Source organism: Callospermophilus lateralis, chromosome 1, assembly GCF_048772815.1.
Source record: "Callospermophilus lateralis isolate mCalLat2 chromosome 1, mCalLat2.hap1, whole genome shotgun sequence".
Classification (NCBI taxonomy): Eukaryota; Metazoa; Chordata; class Mammalia; order Rodentia; family Sciuridae; genus Callospermophilus; species Callospermophilus lateralis.
The window spans coordinates 117,888,602-117,915,258 of NC_135305.1; the positions used below are offsets into that span (position 1 = coordinate 117,888,602).

A 26,657-nucleotide genomic window follows, 5' to 3' on the forward strand; every position below is an offset into this window, starting at 1 on the left:
CAGATGCTATAACAAAATTCTACAGATTGGGTGCTTAACATATAAACTTTCATTCATTTCAATTCTAGAGAAGCTGAAAGTATAATCAGGGTTGTGACCAACTCAGTTCCTGATGTGTTCTCTTCCTGATTTGCAGATGCCCTCCTTACTGTGTCCTCACATGGCGAACAAAATCTCTCCACATCTCTCATACAGCTAATCCCATCACAAGGGCTCCCAAAGACCCACCTCCAAATACGATCGCTCTGGGAGTAAAGATCCAACATATGTACTTTGCGGGAAAAGAACATTTAGGTTATACTAGTTAGGGGAAAGAAAACTCAGAAGAATTCCAACTCCTGCAAATTTATTCTTGACTTTATTTTAATTTTTTGCCAGTATTATTCAACCTCATGACTTTTACATTTTTTGCCAACTCAGATTTCTTTCAAAAGTCAAGAATCACAGGTAATGTGGCCTTGGATACTCTGCTGAGTGAGGCCAATGAGCACAGGATATCCATATAGCCAGCATGAGTGTGACCAGACCCCCTTACCCAGGTGGTGAATCAGGCCAGAGCAGGAACATGCAGGCAAGATTCTTCAGGGGACAAAAGAAAGCATCACTATGGATCAGTGTGACTGAAATAAGGCCTGGTTTATAAGAGAGTGCTAAGCCACTGTCTAGCCAGCAGGTGCAGCCCCAGGAGAAGAGACCTTGCCATGGCCTCTGGTGTGGTGCTGCTCAACTCCCAAAATTATGTGTTTATAAATAAAATTTGACCACAAGATCCAGCTTGTAGCAACCTCACCTGGAGATACAAATGCCAAACTAGAAAGGATTAAGAGGTTTTTAGTTTTTAAACTAAAAACTAGTTTTAGGTGTCTCTCAGAAGACACCTAGATCTTCTCTCTTGCTAAGAAGTGGACAAACAAAAGCTGAGACTAAATTCCATTCAAATACCCTGTGACTGTCTATCTCCAGTGCCACTGACCTTTGTGCATCTATCATGACATGTAAACTAGGCACTTGTGCTCTACTGTGCTTTGTGATAGCCCTTGGAGGCACAGAAGAGACTATTGAGGATGCCCTGATGCGGGTAAGCACATAGAAAAGAGTTCAGTGATGGCAGGGCCAGGTCAAAAAGGAAGCCAGCAACACACAGACTCTCCTTCATCTAGGAAGGTAACATTCCACTCAGAAGCAGGGATGCTGAGGACTTAACTGCAAGATGGCTATTCATGAATCCTACTGATGGCTGGGCAAAGCTGTAACATCAAAACCCAGACACTATTACACTCATGCATGAATCACCCAAGCCACATGAAGCTCTGTAACAGCTGTGCAAAGCCATTATTCATGTGGATTGTAAAACACCCCTCTGAACCTTAGCAGGAAAACAATCATTCTCACACTTGACCCAAACATAATGGCTAAGTGAAATCTGCAGTAGTGTTCAAACTCTTGCATGAATATGTGAAAAGAAAGGCAGGCAACAAGAAAATTGAATGTGCTCTGCATGAAAAGAAATCACAAGCACATTGAATGGTTTTATATTTTATAAATGATCCTCTAATTGTTGACACTTTAGAAAGTCCCTCCTGAGAGCAATGTTATTTGCAGGATGGGCAGGAGCTCAACTTTCCCTGCTGTTTATCTCATCTGTCAATGGATCACCTTTGTGAATCACAGATCCGTTTGTGCCTCAATTAATCAGTAGGCATTGTTTGGTCTCAGAAGACACCTAGATCTTCTCTCTTGCTCCAAGATAGAATCTACATATTATTGAAGTCATTGCTAAAGACTTGAATGAATCAGATTTTACCTTTGAAAGACTGGTCAATAGAAGCAAATTAAACAGGATTAAAACTCACTCCATGTAGGTAGCTAACACTTATTTTATGCCAGGTAATACTGTAGAGCTGACTCTTTATTATTTTGTCTTATTTTATAATATTTTATTTTATCCTGAAAATCATGAGAATTTTTCAAATTACCCATCAAATTGCTGCATCCATACTGTTACAGTGGAAAGACCAAGAATAATGCTAGCAAAACAAATGTGTCTTATAGATTTTTAGGGATGTAATTAATGTCTGAGAATGCCTCCTAAAAATGAAATCATTCACTTGTGGCTCTTTCTTGCACTTTCATTTTGATTGTGGCCTGGGTCAATGTCAAAAATTATGGATGAACCAGGTACCCAGGAGGTAGTTATTAAATACCTGTGAACAAATAAGTAATGCAAAAATCATGGGGTGTAATTGCAGGCCATGTGTTGTGGGTCCCTAACTAGCTCTGGAATGATCTAAGGAAGCTTAGAGAAATTCACTTCACTGAGTAAACGACACGTGTGTGTCAAGGTCTGTAGAAATAGTTACACCACCCTGAAGTTCAGAGTTCCTTCTATGTATCTAGCCCCTGCTACTCACTTTAAACATATTCCTAGGGTTATTCTAATACAGCTATAATTCCCAGTAGAAATAGATACAGAGATAATGCTACAAGCTGTGCTCAATGAAAAAAAAATGTGTTTAGAAGTAAAATTTGACTACAAGGTCCAACTTGTAGCAACCTCACCTGGAGATATAAATGCCAAACTAGAAAGAATTAAGTGGTTTTATTTTTTAGCTATGAAGTGTACAAACCAAAGCAATCATGAAATTGTTTTAACCCATGTTCACACACAGGCACACACACGTGCGTACACACACACACACACACACACACACACACAGAGTCTTCTGCAGGGGAAGTTTAATTGTCTCCATTCTATTCCCATTGCCTGTAGTCTATTAAAACTATAAAAAAAAACTTATTTTTTTTCTAAGCATCCCCTAGCATTTTCTGCAGTAGAGAGTTTTTTCCTTCTCCTTGCCATCTTCCAAAGAACAGATTGCTAATGTTCTTAACACAACAACAGACTGGTAGATGAAGTGATGAGTATGTTAATTCATTTGATAGAATCTTTCTACTACATAGACCAAAACTCCATATTTGTACCGCATAAATACACACAATTAGTAATTTTCAATTATAAGTAAATTTTAACAATTAAAAATTAAGTTTAAAATCCCCACCTGACCCTATATACTTGTATGATTACATGACTGGTGTGACTCTGCACCATGTACAGTCAGAGGAATGAGAAGTTGTGTGCTATGTACAATGTGTCAAAATGCATTTCACTGTGATGTATAACAATTAGAACAATTTAAAAAATCTCCCAATCTGTCACAGTGTTTGCCCCTATTGGCCCCTCCCTTGTACTCTCATAGTTTCTGGTGGTCTCTATGAGGAATACGGCATTGCTTTGTAGGAAGAGCTGAGCGGGCCTCAGTGGGAAGATGACCACTGTTCAGCTTTGTAGTCTTAGAACCCAGCATGGGCCATGGAAATAGCTTGTTGAATGAATGCAGTGAACGCAAGATGCTCTGTCCATACTTGCACTTCCCATGCCTGGTGATAGTGTGGGGTGAACAAGACATCATAGGGCTGCCTCTGAGGCCAGGGAAAATCTAATATTTTCATTGGAGCAAAGAAAGTATTGATTGCCTAACCTCCTACCTTCCCCTCTGTAAGGCTTTGTGGGAGAACAATGGTATAAAGAGATGCTTAAAAGCATGGCCTTGAACAAGACAGAAAAGGGAGCTTTCTTAAGTCAGAAGCCTGGGGCTGGGGATGTGGCTCAAGTGATAGCATGCCCACCTGGCATGCGTGTGGCCCGGGTTCGATCCTCAGCACCACATACAAATAAAGATGTTATGTCCGCTGAAAACTATAAAACAAATATTAAAATTCTCTCTCTCCCCCTCTCTCACTCTCTCTTAAAAATAAATAAATAAATAAATAAGACAGAAGCCTGTTAAAAACTGGTTGTTAGTCCTCAGGGGTGAGGTTTCAGTTTCACTTATTGTTCCATTCATGTAAGATTTACCTAGCACAATATGGGATAGGGGCTAAGTCAAAGACTGAAGGGGAAGGATGACAAAATACAGCTTATGATCAACATGCCCACAAAATAATTTTTAAAAGATAGAATAAAATATCCTGCTTTAGAGATGTGAGGATGACGGATGTGTGAGGGGAACAATCAGGGCAGGAAAATGGGCAAGTGGGGGACAAAGGCACCTCTTACACATTGCATTGTTGAACTGAACTAATACATTATTGTAATGTTATCAGGTTTACACTATACTATTATCTAGAATGAAGTGAATTAATCAAAAGCTAAAGAAAAAAGGAAGCTCAACCCTAGGACACCCATTGATGTGTCAAACCACACTCAGCATTTCCATTTTACAAGTGACTCCTGCCTCCACTTGAGGCTTCCAGACCCCTCCCTTAACAATCCTGGATCACTTGTGGCCATCCTGTGTGCTCGCTTAATGTACTGACAGCCTCAAGCAGGGAAGAATGCACCCAGAACAGAACTGAAATGATGCTGCCAAATTCACACCACGCTGGAGGAAGGCTTTTTCCTCACTGAAGCTCTTCTTCTGAAGTGCTTTTCTCAATTTTATGACTACTTTTTAAATTTAAAACCTTACTTAGTTACCTCAGATGATGATCCCAAATCCAATTGATGATTGGATCATCTCTCCAGGAAGTCTGAGTGGAGAGCTTCTGGGCCCACCTTCTCAGGTAATCAGGCCTCTGTGAGTATGCCCTCTTTCAGATTGCGTTTGAATAAATAAGATTTTTTTTTTTTTTAAAAAGCTGCTATGCACCAGAAATAAAATATTCCTTTGGTTTGATTTCATGTTGACCAGTCTTCAACCAGTTTAGGGATAGCCTTCAATAATCTTCTATGATCCTAGTCTTTCCCCTCTCAATTCACTTCAAAGAGCTGTTCTCTCCCCTAACCCCTCATACTTCCAGCATTTCTCTATCAGTGTCAGTACTGCTATGTATTTTTTCATGCATTGTATTGTGTACAAGACTTTCCCTTAAGTAGTGTAGTTTCCTGTATAATGGGATGTGTACATGGCCAGTAACAAAGTCGTGTCTTAGGGTATGCTTCAATAATGTACAAATCTAAGAGCAGTGCATAATATTATCTTCCTGGTCTTTGATAAAGGGATATATTCCAGATTTTGCCAATCAAATAAATACAAAATGGCATCATATTATGATTTTGATTTGCATTTCCTCTATCTCCATTGCTGTTGCTTTTTTCAGACATTTATTAGAAATAGTCATATTATCTTCTCTGGGCTTACTATTCACAGATTTTCCCACTTTTTAATTGGGTGGCTTGTACTTTCCATAGTGATGTTCAGAAATTTTAAAAATCTCTTCTGAATACTAATTGCTTTCATCAATTGTATTTATTGAGAATATCTTTTCCAGATTTTAACTTGTATTCTCATGGTTAAGTAATATATATTTTCATTTTTAATATAATCAAATTTATTTTGTTGTGTATCAGATAGCCTATGTCTGTTTTATTTCAAAAGAATTTTATTATACTAAGGACAATTTTCTTCTGAATTTAAGTTTTTTTTTTAACTTTTGTGGGGGGAGGGTGAGTAACTATAAATTTTCATGAAGTTGTTAGCAGTTCCACATACCCCATACTGAGTTCCATCCAGTTTAACATAGCTATAACACAAAATCAAAACCAGGATATTGGCATTGATAAAATGCATGTGCGCAGTTCTATGTCATTGTATGCCACATGTGGATTCAAGTTCCACCCATAGCAATTGAGATAGAGAACTGTCCTACCACTTCAAGATCTATCCTGTGTTGTTTTGTCTCTCTGCTCTAAGCAGAATATTTCTGTTTTCTTGTGTTACTTCTTAACTGCCACAGCCATTGCACTTCACCCATCTCTCCGCACTTAGGCATCCATAATACCTGGAAAAAAAGAATTTATTCTCCACATTAAGTGTTCCCTTGCACTGAGAATGTCACATAAATGAAGTCCTATGTGCATCTTAATATGGGCTTTCCCCACTCAGCCTCATGACTTGGAGAACCAATCATGCTGTTGTATGCTCCGTGCTTTGGATACCTGGGTCGTGTGCTGTGCTACTGGTGCAGCATGATTTCTAAATGCTCACCTATTGCAGGATGCATGGGTTGTCTTTCATTTTGAGCAATCTTAAGTAAAGCTGTTATTATCATTCATTTACATGTTTTTGTATGAACAGAAGTTTTTATTTCTTTAAGAGAAGTATGCCACAATATTAAGTTGAATGAAAAATATATGTTTGTGTTTTAAAGAAACCATCATATGATTTTCCAGAGTGGCCCTAGAGTTTTAAATGTGCACCAACATGATATAAGAGATCCAGTTCTGCACATCCTCACTGGTGTTTGGAAATAACATCAGCAGTTTGAGTAAAGTATGGAAAATTACCACTGTGCTCTTTCACCCTCCCTAAGTGCAATAGTCACCTTACATATTTTCTCCACACCCATGAGATCTGCATCAGTGTTAAAATTTTTGCTTTGACTATCAAAAATAATTATGAAAACTCAAGAGAAGAAAATCAACTATATTGACTCATTAACTCTTTCTCTTTCTTGTATTCTTTCTTCCTTTCTAATGTGCCAACATTTCTTTTTTTTTTTTATCATTTCCTAATTTTAGCACTTCCTTTAGCCATTATTTTGAGGTAGAGCTTTCAGCAACAAAGTCTCTTTGTTTTCTTTCATCAGAAAATGTCATGATTTCCTCTTTATTTCTAAAGCATATTCTCATTGGGTATTATATGGCAAGTCTTTCCTTCAGCAATGAAAAATACCGTGTCACTCTCTTCTGACTTCCTGTCTCTGATAAGAAATCTGTTGACCTTTACATTTTTTCACTTACAGGTAACCCCTCATTTGTATTTCCCTGGTTTTAAAAATTTTTTCTCTGTCCTTAGTTTTCATACTTTTCATATGATAGGCTATGGAGAGAATTTCTTTGAGGTTATTCTATTTACTGAAATTCTTAAATCTGCAGGCATATGTTCTTTGCCAAAACAAAACTAAACAAAACAAAACAAAACAAAAAAACACACACACAACCACCTCAGGTTTCTTCTGTCCATTCTTTTTGTCCTTTTTCCAGGGCTCTGATGACAAAGACAATAGATCCTTTGTTATGTCCTAAAAATCCCTGAGCTTCCAAGTTCAATTTTGTCAGTCTCATTTTCCCCTGGTTTGCAGACTGGGTAATTTCTAATTGTGTCTATCTGCTGAGTTTCTTCCTCAGTAACTATATATCAATTTTAAAGTGCCCAATTGGTTCATCGTTGTATCTCTATTTCTTGGCTAACACAATTTTTGTTTTTTGAGAATTTTTCTCTTTTACTTGTCTCGGAAGTATTCATAAGACTGTGAAGTATATTTATCATGCTTACTTTAAAATCTTAGTCCTATGATTCTTACCCCCTCTTCATCCATTCATGATCTTAGTATTATTCAGCTTGAGGTCTTCCAGGTTGTTGATTTGATGAATAATCTCTATTGAAAGCAAAACATACCTGGTTATATTTTCACATATGATTTTTTTTCTTTATGTGGAATGAGATTCTCAGTCTTACTCATATCATCTTTTTGGTGATCTTTCTCTAACATAGCTGTAGAAGGAGTAGAGGGGCATCACCTCACTCCTGCCAGTTGGAAGTACAAGTTCAGGTTCTAACTCAGACCAGAAGGACACTGTTTTTTGTTTTTTTTTTTAGGATTTTTTACTTTTCTTATGTATTCATAAGTATTAAATGGTCTATTTTATGGTATGTTTTAGGTGTCAACTTCCTGTGTTAAGGAAAATTTAGACAGAATGCTGGTTAAGTATTATTTCTGGATGTGTCTGTGATAGTGTATTTTCAGGAGACTGGCAAATGAGTGGGTGGTCTAAGTGTGGGAAATACACTACCATTGTGGCCAAGTGTTATCCAGTTGGCTGCTGAAAAAAGAGAAAAAACAATTGCAGTGGAAAAACTTGTTCTGTCCCTGAGATAAGACTTCTCTTGTCCTTGGACACCAGAATTCCAGGCTCTCTGGTCTTTGGACTCCAGTACTTACAGTGGCAATGCCCCAATTTCTTAGACTTTGGACCTTAGATTGGGCATTTACATTAACAGCTTCCCTGAGTATGAAGCTTTTGGTTCTGGAATGTGCCATACTTTCAAAATCTCTGGATTTCTAACTTTTGGATGACTCGACATGGGATAGGATTCAGCCTTCTATGTAAGTGAGTCAATTCTCCTAAAAAATCATTTCCCATTTATCTATGAATATATACATATTTCTTCTATTGTATATCTGACAACTGTTTAGCTTCATATTTTAAAGATATTTTCACTGAGTATAAAATTCTAGGCTGGCAAGTTGTGCTTATCTGTGTATTTATTTACTTATTCCTTTCCATTGTTGTTCTGTTTTGTTTGTTGCTTTTAAGATTTTTTTTCGACTTTAACATTAGTTTTGAGCACACTGTTACAATACACATTGGTTTACTTCTCTTCATGTTTCTTGTGCTTGAAGTCATTGAGTTTTGTGGATATGTAACTTTATGATTTCCATCAAATTTGGAGGATTTTTAGCAGCCCACTATTTTTAAGCTCCACCTCTCTGTCCTCTCCTTCAGGGATTCCAATTACACATATATTTGGCTACTTCATTTGTTCTATGGTTCCTTATACTCTCGTAGATCACATTTTCTTATCTATTTGCATACCTTATCATTTTTATTGATTTCATACATTTCAAATTTTATAAACCTGGAAATAGGTTAAAGATTTTGAGTTTAATATTTGTTTGCTGTGACCAGAACAGTACCAACACACCAGGGCTCATTATTCCCATCTACTGAGACAAGACATTTTTGTGCACTCTGCCTAATTCCTAGTAAATCATAAGTCTTTCCACATTTTCTGATAGAAGAAACATTCTTCTTAGCCAATTGTGACTACTAGCCATTGTTTATAATTTGAGGAAATTTAATAAAAGATTGTTTGAATTCATATCATTACTTCTCAAATTATTTCATTAATTAGAAAAGGAGAGAACCCTTCCAAACTCATTCTATGAGGCTAGTATCATCTTGATACCAAAACCAGGCAGAGACACATGAAGAAATGAAAATTTCACACCATTATCCCTGATGAACCTAGGTGCAAAAATTCTCAATAAAATTTTGGAAAATTGCGTAAAAACATATTTAAAAAATTGTGAACCATGAACAAGTGAGGTTCATTCCAGGGATGCAGGAATAGACATAATAGACATAATTCATCACATCAATAGACTTAAAGATAAGAATCATATGATTATATCAATTGATGCAGAGAAAGCATTTGACAAAATACAGATGCCTTTCATGTTCAAAACACTAGAAATACAAGGCACAGTAGAAACATACCTCAACATTGTAAAAGCTATCTATGCTAAACCCAAGGCCAACATCAATCTAAATGAAGAAAAATTGAAGCATTCCTCATAAAACCTGGAACAAGACAGGGATGCCCTCTTTCACCGCATCTATTCAACATAATCCTTGAAATTCTAGCCAGAGAAATTAGAGAGATTAAATAAATTAAAGGGATATGAATAGTAAAAGAAGAACTCAAACTATCATTATTTCCCACCAACATGATTCTATACTTAGAGGATCCAAAAAACTCCACCAGAAAACTTCAAGAATTAACAAATGAATTTGGCAAAGTAACAGGATATAAAAATCAACACCAATTAATCAAATTCATTTCTATACATCAATGATGAATTCTCTGAAAGACAAATTAGAAAAACTGTCCCTTCACAATAGCCTCAAAAAATAGTAAAATACTCAGGAATCAATTTTTTAAAAGGTGTGAAAGACTACTACAATGAAACTAAAGACAGAACACTAAAGACAGAAATAAAAGAACAATTTATAAGATGTACAGATCTCCCAACCATTTGGATAGGCAAAATTAATATTGTCAAAATGGCAATACAACCCAAAGCTCTATAAAGATTCAGTGTGATTCCAATTAAAATCTCAATGTCATTTTTATAGAAATATAAAAAGCAATAATGAAACCCATTTGGAAAAAATAAGAGACCCAGAATGGCCAAAGCAATCCTTAGCAAGAAGAGTGAAGCAGGAGGCAACCCAATACCACACATTAAACTATACTACAAAACTATAGTAACAAAACGGCATGGTATTGGCACCAAAATAGAAATGCAGACCAATGGTACAGAATAGAGGATACAGAGACAAACACACATAAATAAAGTTATCTTGTACTAGACAAAGGTGTCAAAAACATACATTGGAGAAAAGATAGCCTCTTCAACAAATGGTGCTGAGAAAATTGAAATGCCATATGCAGCAAAATGAAAATCCAAAGTGGATCAAAAACCTAGAAATTTGATCAGAGACCTTGTGCCTAACTGAGAAAAAAGTAGGCCCAAATCTACATCACTTTGGATTAGGCACTGACTTCCTCAACCAGATTCCTAATAAAATCAAGAATCAATAACTGGGATGTATTCAAACTAAAATGCATCTTCTCTGCAAAAGAAACAATGAGGTGAACAAAGGGCCTACATCTGGGGAGCAAATTTTTGCCACACACATGGCAGATAGAGCACTAATCTCCAGCATATATAAAGAACTTCAAAAACAAAGAAACAAACAAAAAACAATCAATAAATGGGCTAAGGAGCCGAAAAGACACTTTTCAGAAAAAGAGATACAAATATATGAAAAAGTGTTCAACATTTTTAGTAATTAGAGAAATGCAAATCAAATCTACTCTAAGATTTTATCTTACTCCAGTCCGAATAGCAGCTATCAAGAATACAAACAAAAATAAGTGTTGGTGAGGATGTAGGGGAAAAGGCATACTCACACATTGCTGGTGGGACTGCAAATTGGTGCAATCAATCTGGAAAGCAGTATGGAGATTTCTTGGAAACCTTGGAATAGAACCACCATTTGACCCAGCTATCCCACTCCTTGGTCTATATTCAAGGATGTAAAAACAGCATACTACAGTGACACAGCCACATTAATGTTTATAGCAATTCAATTCCCAATAGTTAAACTGTGGAACCAACATACATGTACTTCAGTAGATGAATGGATAAAGAAACTGTGATTATATATATATATATATATATATATATATATATATATATATATATATACACACACACACACACACACACACACACACACACACAATGGAATATTACTTAGCCTTAAAAGAGCATAGAATCATGGCATTGTTAGGTAAATGGATGGAGATGAAGAATATCATGCTAAGCAAAGTAAGCCAATGCCCAAAAGACAAAGATGAATGTTCTCTCTGATAAGTGAATGCTGATCCATAGTCATAGAGTGGGGGAGCATGGAAAAAATTGAGGAATTGTGATTGGGAAAAGTGGAGAGAGGAGAGAGGAGGGGGAATGGGAGCAGGAAATATGGTGGAATGAGATGGACATCATTACTCTAGGTACATGTGTGACTGCACATATGGTGCAACGCTACATCATGTACAACCAGAGAAAAGAAAAGTTGTGTTGCAATTGTGTACAATGAGTCAAAATGTATTCTTCCGTTATATATACCTAATTAGAATAAATAAATAAATAGATTTTTTTAAAAAGAAAAAAAACAACAATAACTGTTGGTAAGGATGTCAGAGGAAAGGCACACTCATACATTGCTGATGGGATGACAAACTGGTGCAACCAACAGGGAAAGCAATATGGAGATATCTTAGAAAACTTGGAGTGGAAACACCATTTGACCCAGCTATTCTACTCCTGTGTTCTCAAAGGACTTAAAAACAGCATACTACAGTGACACAGCAAAATCAGTGTTTATAATAGCACAATTCACAATAGCTAAATGGTGAATCAACCTAGATACTTTTCAATAGATGAATGTATAAAGAAATTACAGAATATGTACACAATGGAATATTACTCATTATTGAAACAGAATTAAATTATAGCATTTGCAGGTAAATAGATGGAGACTATCATGCTAAGTAAAATAAGCCAATCCCAAAATCCAAAGGCGAATGTTCACTCTGATAAGTGGATGTTGATTCATAATGGGGGTTTGTGTTGGAAGAATGGAGGAACTTTGATTGGGTTAAGGGGAGGTATGGGAGGAAAGAACACATGTGGATAGGAAAGATGGTGGAATGAGATGAACATCATTATCCTGGGTACAGGTATGACTGCACATGTGGTACAGCTCAACATAGTGTACAACTAGAGAAATGAAAGTTGTGCTCCATTTGTGAACAATGAATTGAAAAGCGTTCTGCTATCATGTATAACTGATTAAAATTAATAAAAATAAAATTTAAAAAAGAATAATAGTATGAGGAACAATACCTTATTTTGATAAAAGTAATGACTATCATAGACCTTTTGGTCCAAACACTATGTTATTGATATACATAAAATGTGCATATATGTGAAGAACTAGGTGAAATACTATGTTTTCAGAAATATTAGCATACCATCACCAATCATAACTACTGCTTTTATCAAATGGCAAAAACATGATAGAGAATATTTAAATTAATTTCCTCCAACTTCACCAATGTGGACTCACTCACACCAAAGACAACCACATACAATGCCTCCTATGTCTGGGTACCTTAGTTCCTGATCCTGGGTACCACTGTTGTTCCACAAGGTATGACCCTGCTCCACCAACCACAACTGCTCAGGATGCTGCCTGGTATCCATGAAACACAGAGTTTCCAACAGGCCCTTGACCAATGTAGATGCTATAGATAGGCTTTCTTTTTGCTGTGACAATGGAAAATTCTAGTCACAAAATATTAAGCAAATGAGAGAATTTTTTCCCCAAGAGAGAGGCTAAAACTGGGATTGATAAATCTGTTCAGTGATGTTAACAGCAATTCAGACACTTCCTATTTTTCCACCTACAACCATATCATCCTGGGTTTCTGTCCTCATTCTTGTCAAGCTGGCTGCAACACCTTCAAGAATCATGATCATTTTAGTCAGAAAGAATAAATAAGGTAGGCATCACCTCAGTATGTTTCTGTATCAATGGAGATGGACTAGGCAATGCTGCTTTAGCATACAGCTTTAAATCTTGGTGAGTTAGAACCACAGGGTTTATTTCTTCTTCTGTTGTATGTCCATCTGAGTTTTGCAGGACTTCTGTTTGGTCAATTGTCCCTCAAGATCCAGGATGAAGGATTATTTCCTCTCTGAAATCATATGGGTTTCCTCAGAAAACTGAAGGAAGACATGAGACTATTGTTTCCACCTTTATAAGCATTAAATTCCAAAATTACTTCCAATTAGCTTATATCACTTCCAATCACACTGGATGAAATAAATCATATGGCCACACATACATTCCAAAGGAGAAAGACTCAGAGTGAATCATGTGTCTAGAATGAGAAGAAACAAAAATAAATGTTGAGCATATCACTATTGACTGTCAGAAAAGCTCTAAAATCAAGAATCTATCAAAGATAAACAGTCTGAAGTTACTGGTCATAATCACTCCAAACCCATCATGATTTACTGTGGGCACGTTTCCATTTCTCACAAAATCAAAAAGTGGTGGTGTTAGGAAATCAGTGTCTCCACAGCATGGTGGAAGAGATAGAGGGCTTGTTCTGCCCTCTCTGAAACACCATCTGTGTTACAAGTGTCCCAAAATCATGCTTCTTGCCTCAAATTCACTATGGATTTTTAAAAGAGTCCCTATTTATGTTTTTATCAGATGTCATGAATTTTGTCCTCCACATTACTCAGAACTGAGTGTCTCTGGCTGATCCAGGGGACAACTGCATTTGATAGTCTTAAACCCATCATCATCCACTCCTCTGAACATCAACATCCCTGAAGCAGTGAGTTTATTTTAAAGGTGTCTTCCTTCCAGAATCTACTAACTTTCTTGCACAGTTACTCCTGATCCAGAAAGTAGAGTTCAAGCTTGATAAAATTTAAAGAGCACCAACCTTAGAATCTGAGCTCTGAATCTGCTAGCAGATTAACAGTACAAATAATGAATAAGATATTTATCTTTCTTACATAAAATTAAGATAATAATAACTATCATTTTTAAATGGCTGATGCATTACTAAAACAACATATAAATGGTATCTATCATTGTTCAAAAAGGAATAACACTGAGCAACTCAAGTGACCAGATTACAAGACAGGGTATTAAGAAGGAAAAGATGTTGAGATCTTTTTCCCTGGCTATTTGCGTGACATATGCATAAAAAAATATTTTCTGCATGGTACACGTGGCACCCATCATCAACATACAATCAAGCCTTTTACCCAATCAGAGCCATAATGAATTGTTGTCTCTCTTAAGAATGTGATTTTCAAGTATAGGTGTAGATTATCTATGGTTTCTGCTTTCACACATCTGGTATTTTTAAGGTATGGCAGGCAGTGGAGACAGGCCAAATCAGAGAAGTTTATGTTTGTTTGTTTTAGTCAATCAGCCTATATAAGGTTTCTCCTCTTCCTCTGCGATTTTTTTTGTCTCATCCATTCAGAGAGAGAACTTAAATGGGCAATAACTTCAAACATATAGGTAGAGACAAATTAATAAGTATGGGTGTTGATGGAGTGGCATACAAGTTTATCTTATTCCCCCCATCATCTGCTAACTAAAATCTCTGATGATAAGGCGTAGATAACAGGCACCTTACAATGTGATACACTTTCACTAATATACTCTCCCACAGACACACAAGACACATGTACATACCCACTTAACCCTTCTCTGAGAACATCATGAGACTTTTCACCCAAGCCTCTCCCATTGACATATGCAGTTCAAGGGCAGAAACAACAAGTCATGAGGCTGATGACTTTCCTAAAGTCATACACAGAATAGTTAATTGTTGCACAAGATTGACAAGGAACAATCAAACAAATTACCCCAGCAACATATAACAATAAGCCACTTGATTTCACTTACATCCATGGTTCAGCCAGTCAGCTTGACAGGTTTGAGCTAGACTCAGGGATTCATTCCATGTATCAACCATGGGTTGACTGGAGATCAGCTATGTAGCTTTGCTGCTTTGAGAAAACAGCTCACATAGGTCTGTGGACTTGGTTTGGAAAGTGTATAAAAGTAGAGAAGCAAGAGAGAGCATAAAGAGTATTCAACAGCCAGAAGAGTATATAGCATCACTTCCTCACATTCCATTATCCAGATTTAGGAAATGGAAAAATTGACTTTATCTCTTGATGAAAGGGATTCCACAGTCCCACTGCAAACAACTTGGATACTGGAAAGAATAGGAAACAGAAGACACTTTTACAGTTAATCCACTACTCTATGAAACATCCAGCCTGTGAAAGAAAAGGCATGTATTAGTCAGCTTCACATTTCTTCTTCAAAACACCTGAGGCAACTAATTAATAAAGAGATGAGGTTTATTTATCTCACAGTTTTGAAGGTCCAAAGTCATGAAGCCTGAATTGACCCAGTTGTTTATGGGTTGTTTATGGTGGCACATCCTGCCAGGAGCATATGTAGAAGGAAAATGGTCATACACAGAGCCAGAATTCAGAGAGAGTGAGACAGAGACATCAGGATCGTAAAATCCTCTCTGATGGTATACCCCAAAGATCTAGGGACTTCCCACTAAGCCCCATCCACTAAAGGTTTCACTACTTCCTAATAGCACCACCCTGAGGAACTTGCCTTTAATACTTGAGCCTCTAGGAACATCCAGCATCCAATTAGTAGCTAACCAGTTGTCTGTAATGCAGCCAAGTTAGATACGCTAACACCCAGGCAGAATTCAGTCATGCATAAAATCTGCAAGGACAGAGAACCTTCCAGCTGAGCTCAGTCTAGGTCAGCAGAACTAACAGGTGTGTGAGAAACTTGTAGATTTTTAATACACAAAACAAGTAATTTTATTATTAGTTGTTCAAAACATTACATAGTTCTTCACATATCATATTTCATACATTTGATTCAAGTGGGTTATGAACTGCCATTTTTAGCCCATATACAGATTGCAGAATCACATCGGTTACACATCCACGTTTTTACATATTGCCATACTAGTGTCTGTTGTATTCTGTTGCCTTTCCTATCCTCTACTATCCCCCCGCCCCTCCCCTCCCCTCCCATCTTCTCTCTCTACCCCATCTACTGTAATTCATTTGTCTCCCTTGTTTTTTCCCTTTCCCCTCACTTCCTCTTATTTGTAATTTTGTATAACAATGAGGGTCTCCTTCCATTTCCATGGAATTTCCCTTCTCTCTCTCTTTCCCTCCCACCTCTCGTCCCTGTTTAATGTTAATCTTCTTTTCGTGCTCTTCCTCCCTGCTCTGTTCTTAGTTGCTCTCCTTATATCAAAGAAGACATTTGGCATTTGTTTTTTTAGGTATTTGCTAGCTTCATTAGCATAATCTGCTCTAATGCCATCCATTTCCCTGCAAATGCCATGATTTTCTCATTTTTTAGTGCAGAGTAATACTCCACTGTGTATAAATACCACAAGTTTTTTATCCATTCATCTATTGAAGGGCATATAGGTGGGTTCCACAGTCTAGCTATTGTGAATTGTGCTGCTATGAACATTGATGTAGCAGTATCCCTATAGTATGCTCTTTTAAGGTCTTTAGGGAATAGTCTGAGAAGGGGAATAGCTGGGTCAAATGGTGGTTCCATTCCCAGCTTTCCAAGGAATCTTCATACTTCTTTCCAAATTAGCCACACCAATTTGCAGTCCCACCAGCAATGTACAAGTGTACCCTTTTCCCCACATCCTCACCAGCACTCACAAATAGTGATTTGATTCAGTCTAGAAATCTAAATCTTTTGATCCCAATCAAATGTTCCTACTCTGAAGTCTGATACCATTTTTAATATTTGTTGAATGAGTTAAGCAATGAAAGAAAACATGAATCAACATGAATAATTTAAGGTCTAATTCTAAGGCAGTGTGTTGTTATTTTAGTTTGACATAATTTCTACCAGCATGAAGGATTTATAGATCATGGATTTCTTATTTTCTGCCCTCAAACACTAGAAAAATGACAGTCACCCAGTACATATTTGTAGCTTTGTTATAGGTTTTCAGTTGTTACAAATAAAATTCCTTCAAAATGCACTTTCCTTAATTCACTCAGGTTAAATTTCTCTTATACATAGACTGGAGTGAAGAAGCAAGGCACCCCATGTAAAGAACATACTCCAAGGCCTTCCTGACTCCCCAGCCCCACCAGCAACATAGTCTTATAAATGGTTACACTCAAAGTGCACATAACATCAAGTCAAGACAGACAGGAGCCAGGCCAGTTGTGTGACCTCATTAAAAAAGAGAAAAAAGAAAAGAAAAAAACACCCTTTAAAAGCTCAATCACATATGCCAATGGTGATTGTGAAAAAAATACAGCAGTCATTACTCCTGTACAATAGACAATGAATTTTTACTTACTAAGTTTTCTTGGGATGTATTTATTCAAAAGGGGGAGAATCCAGAAAGATGGTTGGAGTATTTAGTATTTCTATTCTTAGTATTTATTTATTTATTTATTTATTTAATTTTTTAAAAAATAATTTCCACTCTTTATTTGAAAGTACAGTATTTTAATGACAAGATTCTGCTATCTTTTATCGTGATTATTATTAAGATAAAAAGAACAGCTTTATATAGAAAGGACCCAGACAAGATGGGCTATGCCTGTCTGAAATATGAGCTCCCTCATGTGAGACTTGGGACAGCATTTCACCCCGTGGTAGACCTGTGCTGTCGGGCTCCTTCTCTTCACTGGCCGCTTCTCACTTGAGCATCCCAGGGCAGCTTTGCAAGCTGTCTTCAGATGCCATGGGCTGGTGTCTTCGTCACTACAGCAACAGGTAGTTTTCAAAGGCGCAGACCTTGTGCTGAGTGATTGAATCTAAGACCCATTTTTCCAATAGGTACTTGGTTGTTGCTTTCTTCTTCCTAGCATAGGGCCCGACAATGATGTTGGCCTGGCGAGAAGCCTGGCTGACTTGGTCTCCACACAGGAGGACCAGCTCACACAGCTTGGCCCTTGGTGGGCTGCTGCCCAGCTTGATGAACATCATGGGCTGATCTGCAAAGAGGGTTCCCCGGTACTGCTCAGGAGACAAATGGCGCTCAAGTCGACAGACAGGAGCTGCAGGAAAGTGGTTAAAAAGTTCAAACGGCTCCTCGGAAATCCAGGGACCCATCTCCAAAGACAACAGGACCCACTCGTAGGAGAGCACCCAGCGCCACGTGAAATGCCCAGCATTACGTTCAGGGTGCGCAGAATCTTCCTGGCCAGCACGGACCTCTGGCGCAAAGGAAAAGCCTTTCAATTTATCCACCACCTGAATGATGATATTTTGCTTCTCAGATGACTTGCTCATCATGACTAATGTTCTCCTTGGCTTTTGGCCTTTCCCGCCTTCCTTGGATTCCTCAGGAGGCTGGGCGTAGTCCTGAAAGCCTTCACTAGAGCCACCTGGAGCAGCCTGCCTTGTGGCACTTCCGCTATATGCTGTGCCCATTTTTTTCTTCTGTAGATTTCTCCACATTATAATCAGGTTGAAAATTCAGTTTGGAGGTGAAGCACCTGGCAACGGCAGGGTCCAGCACTGAGGAAGGGGAGCCTTTTTCCTGCGCTTTGTACACAAAGGGACCCTCTCGCGTCCTCCCCGCTTCGCTCGAGAGGACACAAGTCACCCTGGAGTTCTTCTGGTGGAGCAGGGCTTCCATGTGGGCAAGCGTCTTCAGCCTGCCTCGCGCATCCCTGGTGGTCCTTGGCGGTAGGCGTCTCCCCTGCAGCTGTGAGACTGGAATCTGTGTTCTCTTCACATTTTTCAGGCTTCTGAAGTCGGGAGCAAGTTTTTGCTGTTAACTGAGTCACAGGACCGAACTGGGGCTTTCACCAATGCAGGAAAAATTAGCCATTTCTATTAAATTCGTTCTCCTCCTCTTAGAAAGACTTCTGCAGCCGAGCTGAGCAGTGCTTGGCAGTGGAGATCCAGTAGAAGACTGCTCCGAATTTCTTTCCCTAAGGTTGTCAGGTGAGAAATAGTCCTAGTAGGACTCCCCACCATCAGGAGTGGTGGGGGCAGGCCTGGCTGGTAGCAGCAGGCCACACTCTAACCTGAGCTGCGACCTGGGTGTGACAGGCTTTCAGCTGAGTCTCCTTTTCTTCACCTGCTCTTCTGGAGGTGAGCCTAAGCCCACGGATGCTCTTTCTCTCCTTGGGAGGAGCTCTAGGGCCGGAGTGCACCAACACTGTGGAAGTAGATGATGAAGTTCCAGCATTCTGGAAATTTCAGGACTGAACCCACTGACTGTCCACCATAGGAAGCAAAAGGACCTTGAGGTCATCACTCAGTCCCTGTCTCTAATTGACCAGCTCCTCACAGGCTTCACCCTACTAAAACTCTAGACCCTCCCATTTTCAGGAAAGGCCACAGGCTGAGGCTGGGATGAGCCCAGGGTTCTGAATGTTTCCTGAGAGAGCTGAGAGCTGCCACACCCTATAGCAGCCTAAAACACAGTAGTCACTCCCTCTGCCCTGACTCTGGGAAAGACTTCCTGGTGGAGTCACAGGGGCCCAGTGCAGTTGTAGAAAGTAGGAAGATAGCTTTCCCCCAACTCCACACACCCTGCTGAGCTCAGGGAACCTGGGAGGCCAGGACTAGTGCCCTCCTCTTCCTCCAGGCTTGAGGATTACCTGGGGCATGCCAGGACATAGGTGAGAAGTGTGATGGCCTCCCAGAGGCTGGACTCTGAGGCTCCTTGTAGGGTGTTGACACAGTCCTGGGTCAGCTATGGTCTCAGAAAACAGGTTCAGCACTCACTCCAGGGCAAGTAGAGATCCTGTCTCCAAATAGTCACATTCTGAGCTACTGAGTTAGGATTTCAACATATGCACTGTGAGCCTGGAGTTAGCCCATCACACAGATTGGGCTCATTCCTCTCCAAACACTGGGCCACTGTGAGAAGTTACATGATCCAAGCCATGTGAAAATTGCTTAATCTATATCAACATGGTAAGGCCATTTTGAATTATGCCAATACTGTGAGGAGATTTTAATCAATACCAATCCAATAAGGCAAATTTAATCTATACCAAACCAGTAAGGCCACTTAATACAAATCTGGTAAGGCAACTTTAATCTATAATTGAATCTGTAATCCTGTGAGGACTTTTTAATCAACACCAGTCCAGGGAGGATAATCCCATTGACACGAGTCCTTTCATCAAGACAAAGTGGGGAGGACATGTCCCCTGTACGTGGTTGAACTGTTCTGCTCTAACTTCTCAGGATAATACCAACATATATGTCCAATTACTATGTGACAATTAGGAATGAAATGACATAATTTAATAAGTTAAATTTAAAAAACTCACTTAGGATGTTAAGAAAAAGACAAACTTGGGATGGGGCAGTGGCTCAGTGGTAGAGTGCTTGCCTAGCATGCATGAGGCACTGGGTTCGATCATCAACATCACATTTAAAAAAATGTTAAATAAACACAATAAATGTATTGTGTCCATCTGCAACTAAAGATCTGGGGAAGAAAAACAGACTTAAGGGGAAACAATCCTCCCCAAAATAGGAAAGAGAATCTCAGATAACAGCAGTGGACTTGACTGCTGCCACCCTCTATAAAATGAGTCAGAGTTACCTGCCTTCTACACTGACAGCAGCTACACCGAGGGTCCCTAAGCAAAGGAGACAGGACTGGCCACACCCTGGCTAGCTCATAGCTGGCGAGGTTGCTGTGCTTAGCCAGGCCTACCTATGAAACCTCCTCCCCAAGCATTTTTTTTCCCCTGGTCCAAAGGACAGGCTGGGTGGGGTTCCTTTCACAGGGAGTACTCAGGGACCCCATATTCTTATGCAATGGTTGTGCTTTGCAAAGAGTGGGTCTCTCTGATTTGCTGTAGTCCACAATGTGGAATAATTCTCCTCCTCCTCCTCCTCCTCCTCCTCCTCCTCCTCCTCCTCCTCCTCCTCCTCTCCTCACAGGGAGTAATCAGGGACCCCATATTCTTATGCAATGGTTGTGCTTTGCAAAGAGTGGGTCTCTCTGATTTGCTGTAGTCCACAATGTGGAATAATTCTCCTCCTCCTCCTCCTCCTCCTCCTCCTCCTCCTCCTCCTCCTCCTCCTCCTCCCACAGGGAGTACTCAGGGACCCCATATTCTTATGCAATGGTTGTGCTTTGCAAAGAGTGGGTCTCTCTGATTTGCTGTAGTCCACAATGTGGAATAATTCTCCTCCTCCTCCTCCTCCTCCTCCTCCTCCTCCTCCTCCTCCTCCACTCCTCCTCCTCTTCCTCCACTCCTCCTCCTCCTCCTCTTCCTCCACTCCTCCTCCACTCCTCCTCCACTCCTCCTCCTCCTCCTCCTCCACTCCTCCTCCTCCTCCTCCACTCCTCCTCCTCCTCCTCCACTCCTCCTCCTCCTCCTCCACTCCTCCACTCCTCCTCCTCCTTTTTTTATCTTCTCTCACTTTCTCTTACTGTTCCTCCTCCTTCTCTTCTGTTCCTTCTATCCTATGGCTTTTTACCTTTCTTTCCTCCTCTTCCTTGTCTTCCTCCCCTGCCTCCTCCTTTCCCTCCACCTCATTCATTTTCTCTTACAGGTGAAATAAGAGTAAGAATCCATTGTGCTTTATTTCTATGCCTGTGGACACCAGACATTACCCTGGGATTGCTTCTGCCAGTTCACCTCTTTTTTGACCTCTGGTTGCTTCCCTAAGGAGCTGTGCCAGGCACACTAATGAAACTGGCATTGTCAGTGCTCGGCGCTGCAGGATAATCAGAGGAATGACATTCTTCTTGGGGATAAGGCCTTCCAGTGGCTTCTTCAGGTCTTACTCCCAAGCTCTGAGCCTGGTGGGTTTCCCGATGGCCATACTTTCAAGGAACCAAGGTGCCCATCACTGCTCTTGAGAGGCCTCTGGCCTCACACCACTTACTGGCAATGTCCTTAGTCATAGAAGGGCCTATTTTTAGTGGTTGAGGATCTGACATGTCCTTGAGACCACAGATCCTGGGCACTTTAGTCCATTTTCCTCAAAATGGACATGATGAAGTCAGATGATGAAGTTCCAGGGTTCTAGAAATTTCAGGACTGAACCCACTGCCTGTCCAGCATAGGAAGCAAAAGGACCTTGAGGTCATCACTCACATTCCCCTGCATCTATTGTACCCCCACCTCAGACAGACTGGTCTTGTTTCCACAGAGCAACCTCTACAGTGAAGATGGCTTTGGGTTGGCAACACACAGCACAATGTACTGTCCTGTCCTTCTGTCTTCCATGTTTCTCTCAGCTCCTAAGTCATGTGTCTCCATTCCACATCCCTGCCCCATGAGGGCCTGGGTGGCCCTCAGGGACTTCTCTTAGGAAAGCAGGCATCCATGATGTCCAAATCTCTTCAACTCCCCAGAGTCCTATGAAATACCCACCAGCCACATGAAATTGTTTTCATTCTAAATAATTAAAACCAAAAGTCTATTTCTAAGTCTCCCCAGCCACAATTCACAAGCTTAATGGCCACATGGGACAGACACTATCCAGGAAACCAAAGCATGCTGAGCTAACTCTGCCCAAGACCCTGAAAAGACAAACTCTAAAAATTGTCATTTCTTCTGACAAAATATTTGACCCTTACCCCGAGATGAGGTTTGTGGCTCTCCATCACTGCCACTGAGCTCCTGAGGGTGCACAGATTTTGCACATTCATAAATAAGTGGTTGACAAAACAAAATGTCACAATGACTCATTCTCAGAAATTCAGCTTAATGAAAAAATTTTCATAGACTGATGTCTGAGAATTTAAGCATATTCATAGATTTACTACTACTTTAAAGGTGATCCTTTAGACATTTTTTTAAAAATTATGAAAGGTATTTAAATGTGCTTGTGTCACTCTAGAATTTTGAAATTCAAAAAGGACTTGAGATATGCTTAAAGATCTAAGGTCAAACAGATCATATTGTTGGAACTGAATTCTCACTCAGTCGAAATGGAAAGTCAGGACATTCAGTATTGGGGGGTGGAGTGTCATCCTCTTGCACTTGAGCTGACCAAAGTCAGAGGTACTCAGCATGTGCACAAATATTAGCCTCAGGGAGCAGAGCCTAGGGTCTCAGGCTGTAATTCAAAAGGCTGCTGACAGCCCATATAATCATATATGATGCAAAATTCTAGGCAGAATTGGGGAGAAGTCACTTTGAGTAATCTTAGAGTGTGGAAGATGAGATGGAGTTCCATTACACTAACCAGAATGGGACAGGACAAGAGCTACTCAGAGCTCCCAGATGACACTTTGGGGTATCCATCATCAGGGAAGTTTCCAAGAGGGGCTGTCCTCAGGATTGATCTGGAAAGCCAGGAAGAGATGCTGAGGGCAGGAGAAGAGGTGAGGAAAATTCAGGTACAAAACTGGGGGAGGGATTATGGAGAGTCAGAGACAGGTGGTCAGAATGGTCAAGCTGCCACTGCACTTTGCTCCACATTATATGGGAAGATCTCCCAGTACACAGGCAGGATAGCCACCTACATGTTGGGTAGGTAGCCCCAACACAGGGCTTGCCAGACAGAGTCTGACAACCAGTGTGGTCAGGGCTGGTACCCTCTGAGGCTTCTCTCTGAGCTTGCAGATGGTCTCCCTCCCTATGTCCGTATACTGGTACCTCTGGGAATCTGTGCCCAGTTTTCTCACCTAAGGACACTGATTGCATCTGAATGGAGCCACCAGAAAGCCTCATTAAATTTAATAATCACTTAAAAAAAAAAAACCCTGTCTCCAAATACGGGCATATTATGAGCTACTCAGTTAGGACTTCAAAGTAAGTATTATGAGGGGCTAGGAATCAACCCTTCACACGCACAGGGCTCATTCCACTTCAAACAAAAGGCTACTGCAAGAAGTTATGTGATCCTATCCCTGTGAAGACAGCTTAATCAATACCAATGTAGAAAGATCATTTTTATATATACAATCCTGTGAGGACAGTTTAATCAATATGAATCCTGTGAGGCCACATTAATCTAAACCAATCCTATAACGACACCTTAATCTTTACAAATCCAATAAGGACATGTTAATCTATGCCAGTCTAGTAAGGCCACTTTAATTTGTCCCAATCCTTTGAGGACTTTTTAATCAACACCAGTCCTGTGAGGACAGTTCCATCTACATGAGTCCCTTCACCAAGGCAAAGAGTGGAGGTCTTTGACCCTGTACATGTTGATTGAACTCTACTGCTCTAACTTCTTAGGATAACACCAACATATGTCCAATTACTATGGGATAATTAGTAATAATAATGCTTTTACAAACTAAATTTTAAAACATTAAGAAAAAGACAGACATGAGGGGAAAAAATCCTCCTCAGGATAGGAAAGAAAGTAGCAGTGGCCTTGATTGATGCTACCCTCTGAAAACTTTGAGTTGAGGGCATGGGCCTGCTAAACTGCCCAGTAGCTCCTCAGATGGTCCCTAAATGAAGGATCCAGGTCTAGCACTACACCCTGGCTGGCTCATGGCTGGTGGAGGGTGCTGTGCCTAGCTAGGCCTGGTCATTCTGCTTTGCTTTTCTGGTCCAAAAGGCTGGATGGGGCTGCTTCCACAGGGAGTACTCAGGAACCTCATGTTCTTATTCAATGGTGGTGCCTCCCAACTATCAGGTCTCCCTGACTTGCTTTCACCCACAATGTTCTCTTCTGTTAAAACATTAATTCTCAAAATAATTCTCTTTACTTAAAAGGAAAAATACAATTTGGGGGAAAAAATAAATTTTGAGGGAACTGTGTCCTGGCAAAGCAGCTGGAGTTTCACCATGGTGCTGGATTTCTGTGTGGACTTTCATTCTTACCTCCTTCTCTACCTCTTTAGAGTATTCTGTTTGAGAAGAATGAGGAAGCTGCTTTCACCAGTTTCACACTTGCTTCCTGTTGGTGGAAATGTAAATTGGCACAATCATAATGGGAAGCAGTATGGAGGTTCCTCAAGAAATTTAAAAAAAGGCCTATTATACGACCCAGCATTCCCACTTATGCTCAAGTCAAAACATCATGTTACCTGCCTTAAATATACACAACTTTTACGTGTGATTTACACATGAATTAAGCTGGAGAACAGGAAGTTGGTAGAGAAGCAATAAAACAATGCATGATTGGAATACTTCCATGCAGAAATCTCTGAACAGCAATGAAGGAGGAGAAGGTCCTGCTGCTTTTAGACCTTCTAGGTGTCTTGTCCCTCATCCTGAGACCTGGTGGAGAACTCCTCTGTTTCTGGAAAAAAAAACTCAGGTCCCAGGCATTGATGGATGCCTGCAGCTTTGGTTCAGCTGGAAGCCAACTTTGAGTCTTTGGGAGTCTTAATGAAGATACCAAAGTCAGGAAAAAAAAAAAAAAACTTCCCAGATGGTCTTCTGTCTAAGTATTTTTGGAAATGTAAGGAGATAAAAATCTGAGCTCTGTATAACACTGGACTGGATTCTGGGAAATATCACCCAAAGGAGATGCAGTAACCCAACCTAGAAACAGCAAGGCCAATGTGTTCCATTCTCAAGTCTGACATCTCTTCTGAGATAATGTCCCTTCTTCCTTAAGAAACAAATAATATCGTTTTCTTTACTGTCTTTTCAATACTTTGGTCATTAAGTCACACTTACATGGTGGCAGATAGCATTGCAACGGAATAGAAAAAATGTTTTAGTCAGCTTTTTTGCTACTGTGATTAAAAGACCTGAACAACACAATTACAGAAGAGGAAAACCTTATTCAGAAGCTCATGGCTTTGGAGGTCTTCACTCATAGAAGGCTGGCTCCATTTCCCAGGAGGCAAAGTGAAGCTGAACATCATGATGGGAGAGTGTGGCAGAGCGAAGCAGCTCACATCATGGTGATCAGATAGCCAAGAGACAGACTCCACTTTCCAGATATAAATATAGACACTAAATCCATTCCCTAATTCCCACCCCTACCAGTTCAGTTATCACTCAGTTAATCCCTAGCAGGGGATAAAATCATTAAGACTCTTACCACCCAATCACTTCTGAACCTTCTTGCATTGTTCCACATGTGAGCTGGGGGACACCTCACACCCAAACCACAACAAAAGATGAATGACAAGCACCTGGTGATGAGGTGATAAATTATTCCTGGGAATTAAACTATTTCACTTATACGTGATGCTTGAGGCAGCAAACCTCCAAGGAATTTACCTAAATAAAAGAATCCATGAATAGAAATGACCATACAGTCAACCTGAGTTAAGTCAGGCACTACAGAGAAGTTTAATCTCATTTAATCTTCATATCAACCTCAAGGTGAAGGGAGTATCAATAAATTCATTTTCAACATGGGAGAAGAGGGCCAAGAGGAAATTAAGAAATGAAAACGTGATCCCACAGAGGTCACTATTAGCAAAGCACATACTAAGGCTAGTAGAGTCATTTTGATATCTTCTGTCTCCCTTCTTCATTCAGGAAAAGCAAATCTGGAGGTAGCACATGAGGGCCTCTGAGGCATGGGATAGTTGCTCTCTGCTCTGAATGATGGGAAAATTGTCAGGCTCAGCATAACCTGAACAAGATATCCATCACCTCCCATCTCACTTTCTTTTATAAACCCATGAAACAAAAAGTATCTGCCGTCTGTGTGGAGGAGACAGAATCAACCAGGAGACTACTGC

General features: G+C 39.9%; 1 pseudogene; it reads right to left on the bottom strand.

Moving 5' to 3' along the window:
• Window positions 1-17,815: 17,815 nt before the first annotated feature.
• The window catches only part of LOC143398036 (microcephalin-like), a 31,721-nt pseudogene continuing 22,879 nt past the window's right edge, over window positions 17,816-26,657 (bottom strand).